The 16,897-nt window shown below is 42.7% G+C and overlaps 1 protein-coding gene across 5 annotated transcripts in view; it reads right to left on the minus strand.

The window, feature by feature from the left end:
* The window catches only part of TSPAN18 (tetraspanin 18), a 123,131-nt gene that overhangs the window by 45,269 nt on the left and 60,965 nt on the right, over positions 1 to 16,897 (minus strand). For 3 of the 5 annotated variants that reach the window (XM_064512745.1, XM_064512743.1, XM_064512744.1), the window contains one exon: positions 14,604 to 14,743. The exons of the other annotated variants lie outside the window; for them this stretch is intronic. The gene's annotated coding sequence lies outside the window, so the exon portion shown is untranslated. The remainder of the gene's footprint in view (positions 1 to 14,603; positions 14,744 to 16,897) is intronic. 5 annotated transcript variants of the gene reach the window in all.

Below are 16,897 nucleotides of genomic sequence, written 5' to 3' on the forward strand. Positions count from 1 at the left end.
TAAATTTTCTCAAAAAAAACACAAAGAAGTATCAATCATGGGTAAAAGAAGATCCTGCAATGTCATGAAAGACCAGCAAAATGCTCTGAGGCCATGCCCAAGCACAGCTGTAACATCCCATTCTTTCCACATCACTCAGAAGGATAAGAGAGCATTTTCAGCACAGCTACAGAGGATGAAGGTTTATACAACTTTGATGCCCCACAGCTGGAGGGAAAGACAGCAGTTAAAAGACTACTAATCTTGTAGCATTTCCCTTTCATTACTTTCAGTTTTGATTTTGGGTAGTGCTGAATCAAGAAAAAGATATTAATTATTAAAGCTTACAAAAATAATCATGCCTTTTTTGGGGCTCCCTTTTTGCTTATCTGTTCCATATTCATTTCCCAAAGGATCTGAGCTCAATACACACTGGTAAGTTCAAGTGAGTGCTGTACCTGTGGACTCACTAAATAAAAATCCAAGACTTCAAGCTTCTTGTAACTTTGGATCTACCTGTTTTAAGTGCTGTAAAAAACAACAACAAAAAGAAAAAACAAGAAGAAAACACTAATCCATTTCTTTGAAACAAAACTTGAAATCAGGTTCTTTTTTTAACTTAGTGTTTCAATATTACACGCATGCAATCCATGTACTATTGTACCACTTATTACAATAAGTTTGCTAGAAGAGGAATTGTGGTTGTGTGGAATAGCTAATGCTGGTTGTAAACTCTTTCAGGCAGTTTTTCAATCAGAATTTTTTGCAGTTCAATCACTATTTAACCACTTCAGTATTGTGAGCTTTTTTTTCCCCCCCATTAAAGAAGTAGTTTAGTAGTGCTAATTCCTTGTTTTTTCAATAAAGCAGCTGTTCAGTCCAGCCTTGCCCCTTACACTGAAGATAAGAATTTCATCTTCATTCTGGTCAACGCCTTTTAAGAGCTCCTTCTCATATGGTTCCCAAAAATGCTACTCTAATCTTTGTTTCATCAGAAACAGGAATGAAGACTAACACTTCTCATCCATTTATTCATTTGAGAAATTATGCACAGTCTTTTGCCAACTTTGTATATCAGCAAAAAAAATTGAAGGACAAGAAGAAGGTGTGCTTTTACTTTTAAGCAGGACAACTTCTATGGTGTAAGCTGCTTATTCTTATGGGTCAGAGGGAAATTAATACTAAAATCTGATTAAGATCTTAACATTTTACTGATGCCCTTAGGGTGCATTTGTTTTACCGGAACAGAAAAACTGATGAAACACCTAACAAATTCATTTACGAAGAAAGGAAAAGGAGAGGAAAAAACAACCTCAATGACAAAAAACCTGCACCAGTCCAAAGCATTTTTGTACGTAACTTGGCCTACAGGCATGCTCTTAGATCAAATAGTACTTCTGTCACACAAATTTACAGTGCTTAGCATAAAGGAACACCGATTCACTATTAGAGATCTTGTGTGCCATCACAATATAAAGATTAATTTTTGTTACTTTAGTAATGCTCATTGTCACAGTTCCTGAGTGGTGTTTGAAGCAGCACAGTGTTCTACAGACGTACACAGTAAAAACACTTATTTTACAACATGAACTAGCCCCAAAGTAACTAAGCTTAAAATAATTTTTCACTGATCTGACCCCAATTATTAAAGTTCATAGACATTTACATAAATGCTATATGGTAGCAACTCCTGCAAATCATCAGCTTTGCATGTACTCAACCCAGGAGAGAGAAGTCCTTCTTGCAATGCAGTTGGCATAGTCCTGTCTGAACACAGGAATAATGCATGAATTGGCCAATCGCTGCCACTGAGCAGTGAGTGATGTCTATGGAGTGCAAAGAGCATATTCATGTTTAAGAGGAAACACTTTATTTTAAATATTCAACAGCCACTGTCTTCTTCATATTGTTCTCCCACAATCTCAGCTAGCGCAAAGCCAGCTCACAGGCTCTGGTGCCATATTGCCAGGAAGGCTGCTTGTCAGCAGTTGTAGTGGCAGGCAACAGCAGGAGGCTCAGAACAAGCATCTGAAATAAAATGCTTATTCAAGAGATAGCACAAAAGCTGGTTTTCTAAGTGGCACAAAGCGCTTCACCCTGCGGGAACCCTCAGATCTCTGCACTGAGCAGCTGGGTTGCACTTTTCTCCTATCAATAATAATGATAAATAATAATAATGATGGCAAAGTAAAAGGAAACCCTTAGCCTACAAGCTGCATCAGGTGGACTTAATGCTCCTGCCTGCAGGTGCATGGGGCTTAATTCCACCACCTCTCACTCCCCTGCAGCCTCCCAGCTTTTGCATAGGTACGTGAGGGGCTGGAGAAGTAAGGCTGCCCTGTATCCAGGCAACGGGCAGTGCTGAAGGCTCTGCAAACCTCTTCAATTCACATCAGGACCAGCTGGGGCAGGTATCCCCCACAGATTTTACAGAGTGCAGGAGAGAAGGGTCATTTCAATTTTAAAGAATGAAGGCAGAGAATAAAGCAAGGTCTCTAACTGTCTTCTGAAAAAGAAAGCACATTCCCAGGTCTTTCTGGGGCTACCTGCTTTCCCAGCACTGCTCACTGGGGAGGTGTCAAGGACAGTCATCAAAACATAATGTCTCTGACTTTTTCTTTTATTTCTCAGTGGTGCTTATGCTCTCATTTAGGTTCACCTCCTTCTACTTCAGGAACTTTCCAAGTTTACTTGCCACCTTGGAAACAGTCTCAATTCCTGGCCCTGGGTTTTGGCCAGGCAAAGTCTACTAATGTCACAATTAAGGCATGAGACAACGTGCACACAGAGCATCAGCTTTCAAAGACTGTCTGGGGGAGAAAAAGTCAGTTGAGAACAATCAATCAATCCTCATATTTACAAAGGGAAAAACTTCTTCATGAGTATATGGAATAAAGTCTAATGCCAGTGAGGTCAATGGGAGCATTTCCATTAACTGCTGTGACAACAAGATTTCAACCATGGCGTTTTGGGCAGGTTTCCTCTGGATGCTGCTCTCCCCATCCCACTTTCTTTCCCTATACCAGTGATGTTGACAGAGATTTGGATAGTCTTACTGTGGCAGAGGTACAGCATTTGAGGAAAGACCAAAGAACAGCATGCAGTAAGGAAGTCACAGACAAGAGCTAAAAAACACAGAAAACCTTGTCCCTGAACATCTTCACTTCTCTTAACAGATGATCTGCAGGCCACTGGCATTCAAATCACCAACCTGCAGAGCATGGAGTTATTTGAAAAAAAAAGGAAGTATATTCACATAGCTTTTGTAGTGTTCATCTGTTTCCCAAATACTTGTTGCAGCTGCCATATGGACATTATATAATTGCAAATATACAGGGAAGAATGATCATGAACAGAGGAAAGAAATCCATGACAAACTGCTCCATTAAGATGCTCCAACTCAAACCACACATAATTCAAAGAAACTCTGTGTCTGGTATGATACAGGGGGCCGTAACAGTCCTTTCCTGACTGACTCAATGCTACACCAGCATTTGAGAATCTTAGCCATAGACATCATTCATGATATAACCCCATCCAGCAAACATAACATACAGTCTAAAAACCTCCCTAGTCATCCCAGTACTGATATACAATCCACTTGGGATTTTTGCTTTCATTCGTCATGACTGGAAATGTTAAACAAATACTACACGGGGGTACATGAAATGCTAAAATCAGGAGCACTCTTTGGAGCCTGGGAATTCTCATGGCTCTTGCACTAATCTTAGTTCTCTGCCTGTGCCTTCCCTCCTCTCTTAACAATTTATACAGCATCACTGACTTGTCAAAAAGCTTCTTCTCCTTCTAGTAGCGGCAGCTGCTATTGTAGGAGACAGCATAGTATAAAGTTACTCATTAGGAGAGGTAAGGAACTACCTCCCTGGAATACAGCATCACCTCCAGTTGAACTCTGGGGAGAAGTAAGTGCAGTCCTTTTTTGCTCCTTTGTGCACAACAGTACAGAATATCAGAAGGGACTGGCCAAAGTGCACGCTATGCACGTGTCCTCAAGATGATTGATTCATAGTATGCAATTCCCATTACTGCTCTGAAGCAGGAGGCCAGATCCTTTGCAATACAGTATACCCTCCCCATTCACCTGCACCAACTTTACAACAATTTGCTTAAGTTGGCCCACTGACTCTCTGGGAGGGAAGGCAAATCTCTATCTTTTACACCAAATGAGCTTTCCCCCCCAAATTCCTACACATACACAGACTGTCTTGAGTCACTTCTTTGTAGGTCTTCTTTACAGCTTTTCCCTCCCCTGCCTTTTTTGCAAAGAGCCCTTCGTGCCACCACCTCAGCGTAGGTGGGCAGAGCTGAGCTGCATCAAAGACCCTGGAGGCAGAAGAAAGAGAGAGGACAGAACAAAGCGGGGAAGGCGGCCACCCAGTAACATGGTGCCCCTCACAGCTAAGGTGGGGAGGTCCTGTCTGAGGCAAGGAGGGCTCCAGGGCAGAGCTGGCTGCAGAGGTACCAGGGGACAACTTTATCCGGATCTAGGAAACCGTCGGGACATTCTGAGCACACTTCAATTAAGTCCAAACACCACTGGCTTCTTCAGGATCTACAGCTTTAAATACCTGCTTAAATGCTTTAGAGAAGCAGGGCCAGATGGCTTAGCCCTTTGCAAGATAAAACTCTTCTGCCTGGTGCTAGTCAGTGCAAATTGATCCCTCATTCACAAATTAAAAACAAAATGAGCAGCACTGAAAAGAACAAGACAGAGCAGCTCAGAGAAGAAACCCAGAGAGTCACCAATTGATTATTCCCAGAATGCCTTTCCCAGAAGCACTAATGAAGAACGTGCCCGGCACAGCAGCCTTGAGCAGCCCATGGAAACAGTTGAAAAGCTCGCCCGGCCCCCCTTGCACCCACAGACCTCCCTGCCTGATGAGCGTATTCGAAACAGTCCTGTAAAGCACTAAGACCTGGATCCCCACTAAAAACAACATTCCCTTCCTGCATCTCCTCCCTTTTAAACCAAGCTCAAAACCCAAACCAGGGGCACCTCCAGCATGTGTACAGTGGGATCCGTCCACCATTCCTCAGGAATAGCATCAGCTTGGGATGGGGAGGAGAGGTTTGCTCACTGAGGAAGGCATCACACGAGGGACACGGGCAAGAGAGGCAAAGTATAAACAATACCCTTCAGATGTCTCAAACACAGCCTACGGCTGGTGTTGAGGGCAGTCATTTTAATCCTCAGCTGCATTCACTGGGACATGCTAAAAAGAAACAAAAAATTTGCAAGACAACATTTAATCATAACCATGAGCACTCATGCTTTATTCCTTGACTTGAAACTGAGAGTACTCCGTAACTCAACAAAACCAATTGGAAAAGCAGAAACAAGAAAGGCTACAGGAAACGGAGGTACCTGTAACCAGGAATGATAACAGCAACTCATATCAGTAAGACGACCAAAATGCTAGTGGTCATTCTCCTGCCACACAAGTGCCAAACTCTCCCAGCGAGGAGTCACAACAAATGTTTTACTAGCAAAACAACAAGTAAAATTACTCTCTGTATCATCAGAAAGAGCATACCAAGATGATTAACAGATTTTGTAGTTTGGATGACTAAACCAAAAAACAGAGAGGAAAAATTGCTTTGGTTTGAATTAGAAGATTTTTTTTTTTTTTGCTGAAACAAAAAAAAAAACCACGAAAGATATTTCTTCCCATCAACTCCCCAAAAGCTTGGTCAACCTGAAGTGAAGTGTGTACTATATTTCCAGAGTTTTTAAAATAAAAAACCCTCTTTTATAAAAATGTTGAATTATATTTTAAAAGGAAAATGTGGTTTTATTTTTTAAATGTTTAAAGGAGCTCCTTTAGCATTTCTAAAACAAAAATATGCTGCTTGAAAAAATCTAGAACCAATGTTTTGATGTTTAAAGATATACATACAACCCTTTTTTGACTGAAACTTTGCTTCATTCCAACTTGTTTTTATAAAGATTTATGGTCTCCATAAAGCTTTCAGAAAAAAGTTGTGTAATTTCTCTCTTTTGTGAAAATGATCTAGTACAGAGGAGTGATTCCCACATTTGATACACGCAGCTGATCTTCCCTTCAGAGGAGAAGAAACATCAGATTGCTGCACTTCCAATTAATTACCGTTATTCCTGACCAACAGAAAAAACACATAGTAAAAGACTAAGATTTCAAGCAGAAGACTAAGCAGAGATTTTGAGTTTGTACACCTAATGCTCAGGACTATTAGGTGCAATAGGGATTTATATTGCTAGTTCTAAACATCTCAATTCTAGTTTATACTTGTATCTGTCTAGTTTGAAGTTTTCCAAATGAGTCATTTCCGACTACAGGGGGAAAAAAAAAAGACAAAAAGAAAGGAAGAGAAAAGAAAGAAATTATGGAGCATTTCTTTACTCCTTTTTAAAAGCCATCATCACTTATTGCCCTTCCTGAGATGGAGACATATCGAATATACTACACGTTATCCACGGATAAGATGGACATACCAAGTCACCATGGGAATCAGAGCTTTGAGTTACTCATCTCCAGGTATTTTAACTCACCACAAATTTTACTTATGTAAATAGTGTGAATGTATAGTCTTTATTTTGTATACTTTTGGCGAAAGGAGACAGAGTAGTAGAATGCCAACTCCTGGATCTAATCAATTCAGTTATAGTTTGGCCTTCAGTGCAGCTACCAGATAACACACAAAACTGGGAGATGGAAAGGGAAATGGAAAAGCAAAGGCAGTTCTGGCAAGTGATCCCACCTTCCAGTAACATAATCCGTACACTAAGTCAACTCAACTAACAGGCCAATAACTTGTGATAAACTACAGCTCTGTCCTGAAAGCTGAACACTTAAGCATGGGAAAAAGGATAAACTGATTCCTTTTCTTCTTGTTGGGTACACAGTTATAGGAGATTTTGTTTTTTTGTGAACAGTTTTAAAATTGAGGATATTATTTTTAGCCTCTTGGAAATGTGTTCTTGGATGTAATTTCCAGCCACAAAGGTTATACATGGTACAGGTCAATTTGAGGAGTTAGTGACAGACTCTGCCCTGACACACGTCAACTGTATAGCAACGTGTGTCTGTCTGTCTGTCCCTAGCATCAGCAAGACCTACCTTGACCGTAAGCATGAATCACATTACCTAGCCTCACAGTCACCACTGCAGCGGAACATGGGAAAATGTCAGGTAGCTATAAACTCTAACATCCTGTCATCAACAGTGGCCAGGGAAAGGTGCCAGAAACCGTTCAAGATGGCAATTATAGAACAGCCAGTTTGCAAGAAAAGCTCACTCCTACCCTCCCATGCTCAGTAGTTGGCTCATGCCATACAGCAGGGAAGGAGAGGGCCTGTTAAAGCTCTTTCTTACTTCAGACTCAAACCCGTGCTACAGCCGGTCTGAAAATTAGCACCTGGTAAGAGCTTGGGTTGGGGGATAATGTAAATAATTTAAAAAGGAGTGTGCTTAAACATACTTCTTTGGAATTAATTTATTTTTGTGCATGCTACTGGGGGTTTGGTCCACTTATAAATGTCCTGTGTGTTCTACTTTTTTAAGAAAGGTGACAGCTGCAGACAGTTCTCCGTTCAGCTGAACACCTCCATATGCTGGGCACGGAAGCTAAAATACAGGTGAAGCACTGCCATTATATCTCCCCATGTCATCCAGCCAAAGTGCCTGTATGTCATCTCCGCCTTACAGCTGCTGCCACGTGCTAGCGAGAACAACCCTGAACGTCCAGCACGTGTCCAAGGCTGTTCAGGTCCTGGTTTCTTATCTGCCAGTACTGTCTACAAATGTAACGTGTGCCAAGGATGCAGCTCACGTCCATTAGAAGCTAGCTGGAGAATGAGTCACTTTACAAAGGACAAAACAGCCGTTAGATTATCATCATCTTTACTATGCACAGTTCTGTCCAGTGGCTGACCTAGCTTTAGGCTCCTCTCGCAGAAGAGCTCTCAAGAATTTGCACTAAATAGTAGACATAGCAATGCAAGCAAGAAACCGCTGCTTTACAACAGGTCAGGGCATTCTGTAGTAATAAGCAGCTCTCCATATTCGACAAGTTTAAAAATCAACCGTTTTTCAATTATTTAAAGAAAGACACAGACATGTTCTGATGGGAAGTTTTTCTTGAGAGGAGAGGCAATTTCTGGATTACCTCTCTCTCTGTTTTTATTTCCCTTCCCAATTCCAGCTTTCTCACAAAAAGGAGAAACAACAGAAAAAATACTGAAGAAGATAAACTCTCAAGAAGGAAAACTTTTGTCTTCAGGTGAGAACGAATGCAAAGTTTCACAAAGACAGTTTTTGCACCAAATATAATGCTTCTATGGCCATTCTCTGCAACAGAAAACTTAACAGCTCTATTACCTCTCTTTTACAGATGGGAAATAAAGGCAGAGAGGAATTAAACTACTTCCCCTGTCAGAATGCAAGCTAGGAACAGAGCTAGTAATGAAATGCAAAACTCCCAAGTCCCACTTCACTACTTATAGCGTAATACTATCCTTATTACTGATTTTAATAGCTATCGCTTTTTACTGATCTCAGCCCTTATTCATAAGTCCAAGAAAAATAAGCTTCAAATACACAAGCATATACCCTTCTTACATATCTGCTTCCTGAGAAATCTCTGCAGTAAGGGAATAATTCTAACAGCTATTAAACTAAGTCCCCAACTTCATGCAATATTTTTCAAAATTCACAAATCAAAAGCAAACATACTTCTGTAGATCTCAAAGTAAGAAATGCAAAGCCTTTATTACTGCTCTGAGTGACACTGTCTCAGCAGTTCCTCTCCAGGATTCAGTACAGTGATGAAAGGCAGCTTTGCTTTCTTGCACTGTCACATCAGGTAAACCCCACTTTCCCTTGACAAAGCACTTTACCCATGATGTAGTCAGGCAAAAAAAAAAAAAAAAAAAGAAAAAAAAAAAAAAAGAAAAGGTTTAAATTGCCACTCTAACTCTGGAACTAAATGATAGTAACTGATGGAGATATATTTCTAATGACAATTTATTTCCTCCTTCTTCACTGTCAGTGACATGTCACACAGCCCCCAGCTCCACAAGCAAATATGCACAGCCAAAGCAATCCATGCATGCGCTGCTGGTAACACCAGAAGCCCTGACTACAAGTCTCCAGGGCAACATCTCTCAGTAGTCACATCTGTCTCTGGCAGATCAAGCTGCAGCAGGCAGCTGGAGTTTTGAGTTTTCCAGCTGTTTGTCACCTCTGGATTCAGAAGAGACAGCAGAAACAAACAGGCCTCACCTCTTCAGTAGCCACTTAGGGCCAGATGAATTAGCTCATACCACCTTCAACAGTAGCATAGCAAGGACAGACAGTAGGGAGAAATTAGTAACTTCAGCCTCCCTGCTAGCCCAGCAGAGCTCCTGATTTGGGCCCCCAGTGGCAGAAGCCCACGTATTCCTGCTGCCCATCCTAGGGAACACTCGCAGCAGGACTGAACCTGCGGTAACACGCGCTGAGTGCCATGTGGGCACGTCACTGACCTGACTCCCACCCTTCAGGCTCGTCTTTCTCTTATAAAAGTGCACACAATAAACATACCGTCTTTGGCTGACACTTACAAAGATAGCTGTATAAATGCAAGTGGACTGTAACCAAAACAGGAGGCCTGAGAGTCTGCAGAGAGCTTGAAACAACAGCTCTCGGGTGAGAAGTGTCCCATTTATCTCAATAGATGTTAATGCAAACATCCAATGACAATCATTTAAGTGCCAAAAAATCGTTAGCCATTTCATTCTCACTGTGAGAAGAGAGTGCAAGGAGCATGGTTCCACACCATTCGCTATGAGGGATGTCTCATTTTGAAACCACAGTAGACGTGATTTGGAAGGCACCAAATATACCCTTTGTATAGAAAAAACTAGATGAGGACATGCCACTGCCATTTCCATATCAAGCATCTTAGTAAAGCTCAGAAGTTTCCACAATTGTAGCTTTAGTAAAAGCACAATTTATCATAAGGGAAGATTCTTTTGATGACTTATTTTGCAGAGATATGAGAGTAGTGCTGCTTCCCCAAACAATTCAATTCATAGTCTGAAGAGAAATTAAAGAAAATTAGAACTCCCTCAGTGTAATCATCATCTGCTTCCTCTGACCAATGCAGCCTCAATTTCCAGGCTTTTATAAAAAAAAACCACTGAATCTGTTAAAAAGTCCTTACTCCATTTTCACAAAATTAGTTTCTTTAAAGGCTGCCCAGTTATTCAACATTTAAAAAAAGGGGGGGAAAAATCATTTCCAAAACTATACACAGTACTTAAGGATATCAAACAAATCATTTTCTGCAAAAAGTGTTATAGAAAGTATTTTCTTTTTTTTCCACTGCTGTAATCATACCTCAGCATAACACAGACTGAGCATCGCAACACGACTGCCATATGTGAACCCCCAAACGTTGCTGCTGCTATTTCTAAGAGGCCGGCATTTTTTTGTCTGTTTTTTTTAAGAAGTCTGCAACATATCGGTACCTGAACAGGTTTTTATAGGCAGAACTAATCGGGAGGGCATCACATGAAGTCAGAAGTGCTGGCAAGCATAGGGAGCAGCATTAAAGTCCACATCCCACTTATGAGCAGAAGCATCCCCAACTTTTCTGCACACACATGCATATGCTCACACTCCTCTCCAAGAACTGGGGCTGCGTTCCCAGCTCCTAGACCTATACTTCTCCCACTTCAGGCTCAGCTTCTGCTTCCCAGAGTCGTGGGATTCAGCCTTTATGCTGATGTTGCTCTGAGGGTTGTTTTGCACAAGCCACTAAGTGGCTTTGTTTGGAGTTAGGACTTGTTTCCTCAGAGCGGGGAGTTTTTGTTCATTAACAAGTGACTCCTGCCCCCAGGAAACAAAACCCAAACCTCAGAGATGTTTTCAGGTTGTCAGAACATGCCAAGACCAGGCATGTTCTGACCCACCCCCCGCCGACTGTGGAAACACCCGAAACCCCTTTCAGATTTGTTCTTCACAGACAAGACAAGCCTTAGCCTCTAAACTAGTGCTGCACATAACGATTCTACCTGTGTGCTCAAATGCTTTAGCTGTCTTTGGGGAGGACCGGACTACGGTGGTCCCCGGCGGTGGACTCTGTCATTAGGCAGGGCAGAGGAAGCCCAGTTTGGGTGGCCCAAACTGGTGCAGGCCAGCGCTGCAGCACATCCGCGGGAACGAGCGAAGCACAGCCCGGGAGGCGGAGGCGCCGTCTCTGCAGCCCCACGTCCCCAGCTAACAAACCGCAGCAAGAACTTGCACGTTCCACAGACTGTGCTTTCAAGCAAAGGGGAGGCAAGGAAGCAGCAGTTCAGCAGCACTTTTTTTTGTCCCAGCTCTGGACCACGAATCATAGAAATACTGGCAGAAAGAGACCTCTCAATTTGAAGCCCCGAAACAGGGCCAGTTCTGTGGGGAACGTGCTAGGAACAAAAGGCAGGATGGAGCTGGAAGAGTCCAGGTATGCTCGCATCAGGAGATGCGAAACACTAACTTAATAATAAATGTAGATTGTGAATGAAGAGGGGTGAAGAGGGGACACTACACGCCTCTGTCCCAGTGCCTGATCATGCTCTTAAGCAAGAAAAATCAAAGGGTAAGGAAGATTATTACTGAGCACAAGATGCAGGAAAATTCACAGCAACATCCTTTGCTCCTAGCATGACAGCCAAACCTCACTTGCTGCTGCTGCTGAGCCTAATCACCTGAACCACGATAAAAGAGCCAAAGTGAAATCTTTTGAGCAGACCAAGACTGTACACACGCATTCTGGAGGCAACTGCTTTCCTCATGTCCAGATCTCACACAAAACCAGAACAACTTTCAGCAAGAGAAAAGGCAACTGTAAAAAATCAATTTTTAGAAAGAATGTAGCATGATGCCATTTTCCTTATATGGCAACTGGTATCCCATGTGGAGTCTCAAACAATAGCCAGCCTGGTGGGGGGTGGAGTAAGAGGATGACTTGGTGAAAAAAAAATTATGTATATATATTCCCTGCTGGCCCTCACCCTCCATTTCCTCTTGGTTTTCTTTGTGACTGCACTGAAAGGGGTCAATAGCTCCCAGCTTGAGAAATGCAGCTTTTGAAAGGACTATCACTAGCATCTGTATTTAAAGCATGCCTTTTATTTCACAGCACCCCAGCTAATACAGTGCTTTTAAAAAGCCAGCAGCAAGATGAACTTTCAGGGGGAAGAAAAAGGGAAGAGTGCAGGAGAAGCCATACCTTTCTGCCTTGGGTTTATTGACACTGCCACTGGAACAAAGCCCACCAGGCAAAGCAAGGAAGGGGAACACAAGCTGCAGATGGTCTAAGCTCTAGAGATCATTACCCCTTGCTTCAGTCACCACTTCCCCATCCTTTAAAGTATGCTAAAAACCTATGTGAACCAGCAAAGCAACAAGCCAGAAAAGAATTTCAACTGATTAAAAACAATGTGTAAATTAGCACTGGATTCATCTAACACATCAAAGCTTTGCAACTTGGTCTTCAGGGGTTAGGAAATACTCATCTGATAAATACAGGCAATCTAGACAAATTTTAATGGGCTTAATTAACTTACCTTGATAATGAAACACTGAACTAGTGGCTAGGTTCATATTTAGGCTTTTTATTTGAGGAAATATTCCAAAAGAGCGATGGCACATTAGAGTCAGGGATTTATTTGCAAACTTCACAGCCTATGTGGAAGGCAGCACTTGAGAAGTTGTTCAGGCCCAGCCTGCCCCTGCCTCATTCTGCAGCTTCATCCAGACATCCAGCAGTAATTGTTTTGCAATAGCTTCTTGTATTAGAATGGTTTTTGCTTAATTCATTTTTGGAAATGAATGAATTCAAGTGTTCATAGAATGAGAGTTTGTAAAATCAGCTGTTGCAGTAGTCTCCGCATATAAACAGGTCCTCACTCCATCCATGAGAGATGGAGTTTTAGAAACTGAATGACAGTTCTCACTCCTAAAACTTCCCCACATTTATGAAGCAATATGGATGAAATGTCACAGAAAGAAATTCAGCACTGTCATTTACTTTTCCTGCACAGCTGGAGAAGAGGAGAAGGTGCAAGAATTAGGAATAGAAAACTGAAAATAAATACTAACTACCAGTCTGCTAGGACTGCCATAATGAGGCAAGGAAAAATTTCCAGAAGCCAATACTCAGAGCCCCTTTCTCTGCTAGATGAGCAGGAACTGGTCTGGACCCAGCACCAGGGAAGACTGTTTCACTGGTCAGCAAGAATAGAGGAGAGAGGTCAGATGTGGAGACACAGACCAAGTAAGTTCAGCTATGATTTTCCAGCTTTCCAGATTTTCTGTTTGACTTTACATTCATCTAGTTATTTGACTAGAGCCTCTCAGTAAACATCAGCAGAAGCCCAAAGCATTCATCTAAAAGTCCTGAAATCCACAGATGGAGAGGTGCAGTGTGCCTCCAGCCACACCACGCATGTGAGCAAAAAACTATTTCATACAGTTCCCACCAGTCTGTCTGTGAGAGAAGCCAAAAATGAGGCCAAGGATTATTCCTGAAACAGAGAACCAAATTGCTTCAGGAGAGTCTCTAGCAAAAGCAGCATATGACATTGCATTCTGCTTTAGTTTTCCATCATACCATCTTTCTCACAGGCATGCAAATACATTAGTCCGTGCCTTATCAGATCCTGAATTAAGACTGCAGAAAAGCTCCTGTGAGTCTGAGAACCTGTAGTTCAGAGACGTTTATGGGGCTGTAATGAGTACTGACAGATAAGTCACACTCATGCATACACGCTTGCAACTGATGTCTGGTTTAACACAATACAGCCCTAAGCTTTCATAATACAGCATAGGAAACGGAATCCGCCCGTTGCCTCCTACTAATTGCATCTGCAGCGGTCAGAGGTTGAAAGAGAAGCAAGCAGATTAATTCTATTAGGCTGTGGAATAGTATCCCAAGGGGATGATGGAAAATCCCATCATTTAAAACAGGACTGGTACACACTGCAGGGAACAATGTTACATACTAGTAGAGGATTAAGGGTTTGGACTAAGGGCCTCATCCTTTCTAGATCTGGTTTCCATGAGTCATTGCAATTAGAGCTACAAGGCTTTTCTGTTTGTTTTTGTTCACTTTCGGTTGACCTGAAAGACCTTGTCCAATCAAAACCTGAACGTTTTCTTCCATTTCTTACTTAACCCCTTTCCCCCATATACACTTCTTTCTTTCTTTTGTTAATAAGCTTTCTCTTAAAATTAAGATAATTTTCAAAATGAAATTATTTCAAAATAAGATGTCTAAGTATTTCTTTACTAATATCTAATATGTAACATTTTCCTTTTTCATTATACCCCACACACACATGCTGTTTGCCTATATTTGACTCAACTGTGTGAGCAGTCTTGATCTTCTCAAAGTACATTTTTGCTGAAAAAATTCCCTGTGCTGTAAACACAATGCAAGGTTTCACCCCCACAGACATGGCAGGCAGAGGTGACAAAGCCTCTCTTGAGGCAAACAAATGGAAGGAAACCTCTGCTCAAAGCCCTGCAGCAAGACATTGCAAGGCCATAGCCCAGCATCAGCAGAGTCTGGAGCATTAGCTGTGTTGTCTGCCTTACCTCTGTGCCACTTTGAGGGGACAGGCCTTCAGAGAAATACTTCAGAGAAATGCTCTCCTCCAGAAGTCAGGATGTACTAAACACACCTCAGTCCGGATCCTTGGTTCTGGTCCTTGACACACTGATCCAGTCTGGTCAACCTGTCAGAAATGACGACGACGAATACGTAAGACAAAACACGCATACCTGAACGCTGGGCCTGAGAAACTTGTGACCTTGCTTTAGTCACTTCTGCTTACACAGGTGAACACCAGCTGTTTCTTGCACACCTGAATGAGGTCAAGGAAATAGCTAGCAGAAGCCCTGAAGACTCTAGCAAGGCCTGGACTTAAGACAAAATCTTCCCCTTCACTTTCCAGTCTATTTAGACTGGCCAGAAAAGGAACTTGACCAGAAGGAAGGAGGAAGAATAGGAAGATTTCCAGAAGAACAACAGAGGAGCAACAGAGTTGCTCGGCATCTTCTCCTACTGCTCTAGCTGTACAGCAAGCTCCATGCACATGGCAGAGCATTATATGGCTAGAAAAATCTGTGGACGAGGGTTCTCAGCACACTGGGGAACCCAGAAAAGAAAGGTTTCATTCCCAGGTAGAGGCACTGGAACAGAAAGGACCAGATTTTCAATACATAGCAAGGAAGAGGCACAATTTGGTAACAGTCTGGATGCAAAATATGTCAGACTGCAAAACTGGGATTGCCAAGGCCTGCTGTCCTCTGGGAAAATGGAGTGAGAGAAGGCCGAAAACATAGTGGGAGCTTTGGAGGACTGATAGAGAGTTCCTTTCCAGCCACAGTACAACTTGAATTGTCAGTGTCAGGTGTCAAACAGCCCAGAAGGAGGGAGGAAGGCCATACAGGAAAAGAAAGGTGAACCCCTTAAATAAATGAGTCACTTAAGCACTAGCTACAGAACAGAAAGAGAGAGATACAGAACAGAAAGAGAGAGACTTTGAGAGGAGAGTCCTGAGGAAAAACAGGAGAGGAAAGGAACACTAGAAGGAGATGCTGAGTCCCTCAAAGGAACGTTCTAGACCAGAAAAGGATGGAGAAGTGGATAAAACAAAAGAGGTAGTTAAATACTTGAAACATATATACACACATATCGTGTATTGTATGCAGCAAATAGGCACACACGTGTTCATTTACTGTGTAGATGTTGCAGCATGTCTGTATGCTGAGTGAAGGGAGCCAAAAAGGTTGAAGATGGAAAAAAGGGCAAGGTGATGGAGCCAAGAGCCAGGTAAAAGTGGGATAAAGATATCAACATAGGCAAGGAGCAGGAGGGGGAAGCTCAAGTGGTGAAAGCAGTGAGCAAACAAAAGAACATAAATCAGAGCCTGGAGAAAGGCATGAAAGGCCAGTGGGAAGGGAGGGTGGATCATGCCAGATCTGGTCAGCTCCTCCCTTGCAGAAGTCAGCCAGACCCTGGGCAGAGAGAGGAGGAGCCAGCACTTAACAGAACAATCTCTCCGTAACTGCTGCTCTCCAGAGAGCAGCACCGAGTCTGGATCTCATTCCCTCTGACAGCTCCAATTCAGATATGAAGCTGGCGCCACACAAATCTATTTCATAGCATTGCTTCTCTCCTCTCCTTCCCAGTTTACCCTGCTTCTTTACTCTCTTTTTGAAAATAAATAACTGAAAACCTCCCCCATGCCCAGCCCCTCCAGCATCCTGAATCCAAAGCCAACTGTCCACATGTGCACAACATCTGGAGCATCACTCCCTTCTCTGCATCAGAGCTGAATTAACTCCTCCAGGGCCAAAGAGAAAAGCTGGGGGATAAAAGCCTTTCAGCATCTCCATCCAACAGTCCTGTAAGACACTGAGGCAGGGCAGCAGTCAAACACCTCAAGCCTTCCTTCCCTTCCCTGCTTTCTGGAGGAGCCAGTCATTAAGCTGGTCTAGTGTTTTACTTGGCTATCCAGCAGAATACATCACCACTACCAGGCTGGGCAGTGCTAGTGTCACAGAAGGCCACATGAGAGGAAATCGCTGCCACGTATGCTGGTGTCAGCCCCTGCCAGAGCTCCCTGCTCTCCTCCAGAGAAGTGCTATTTCACACATCCCCAGGGAAAGAAAAGGACTCAATCTGACACGGGGCACTGTATACTGAACCCAATCTGAGAGAGACAGCTTAGCAGCACCTTGCAACACTCACTTTACATGCACTGGAGGAGCAGCATCGTCTAGTGAGCAGAACAAGAGCTTGTCCAAATGCATACTACTCAAGTAGAGGTTCTCCTTGCTCGGGTCCCCAGTGAATTCACACATTTTCAGCTGAGCTTCTCCTG

The sequence above is a fragment of the Dromaius novaehollandiae genome, chromosome 5 (assembly GCF_036370855.1).
Source record: "Dromaius novaehollandiae isolate bDroNov1 chromosome 5, bDroNov1.hap1, whole genome shotgun sequence".
Lineage (NCBI taxonomy): Eukaryota > Metazoa > Chordata > Aves > Casuariiformes > Dromaiidae > Dromaius > Dromaius novaehollandiae.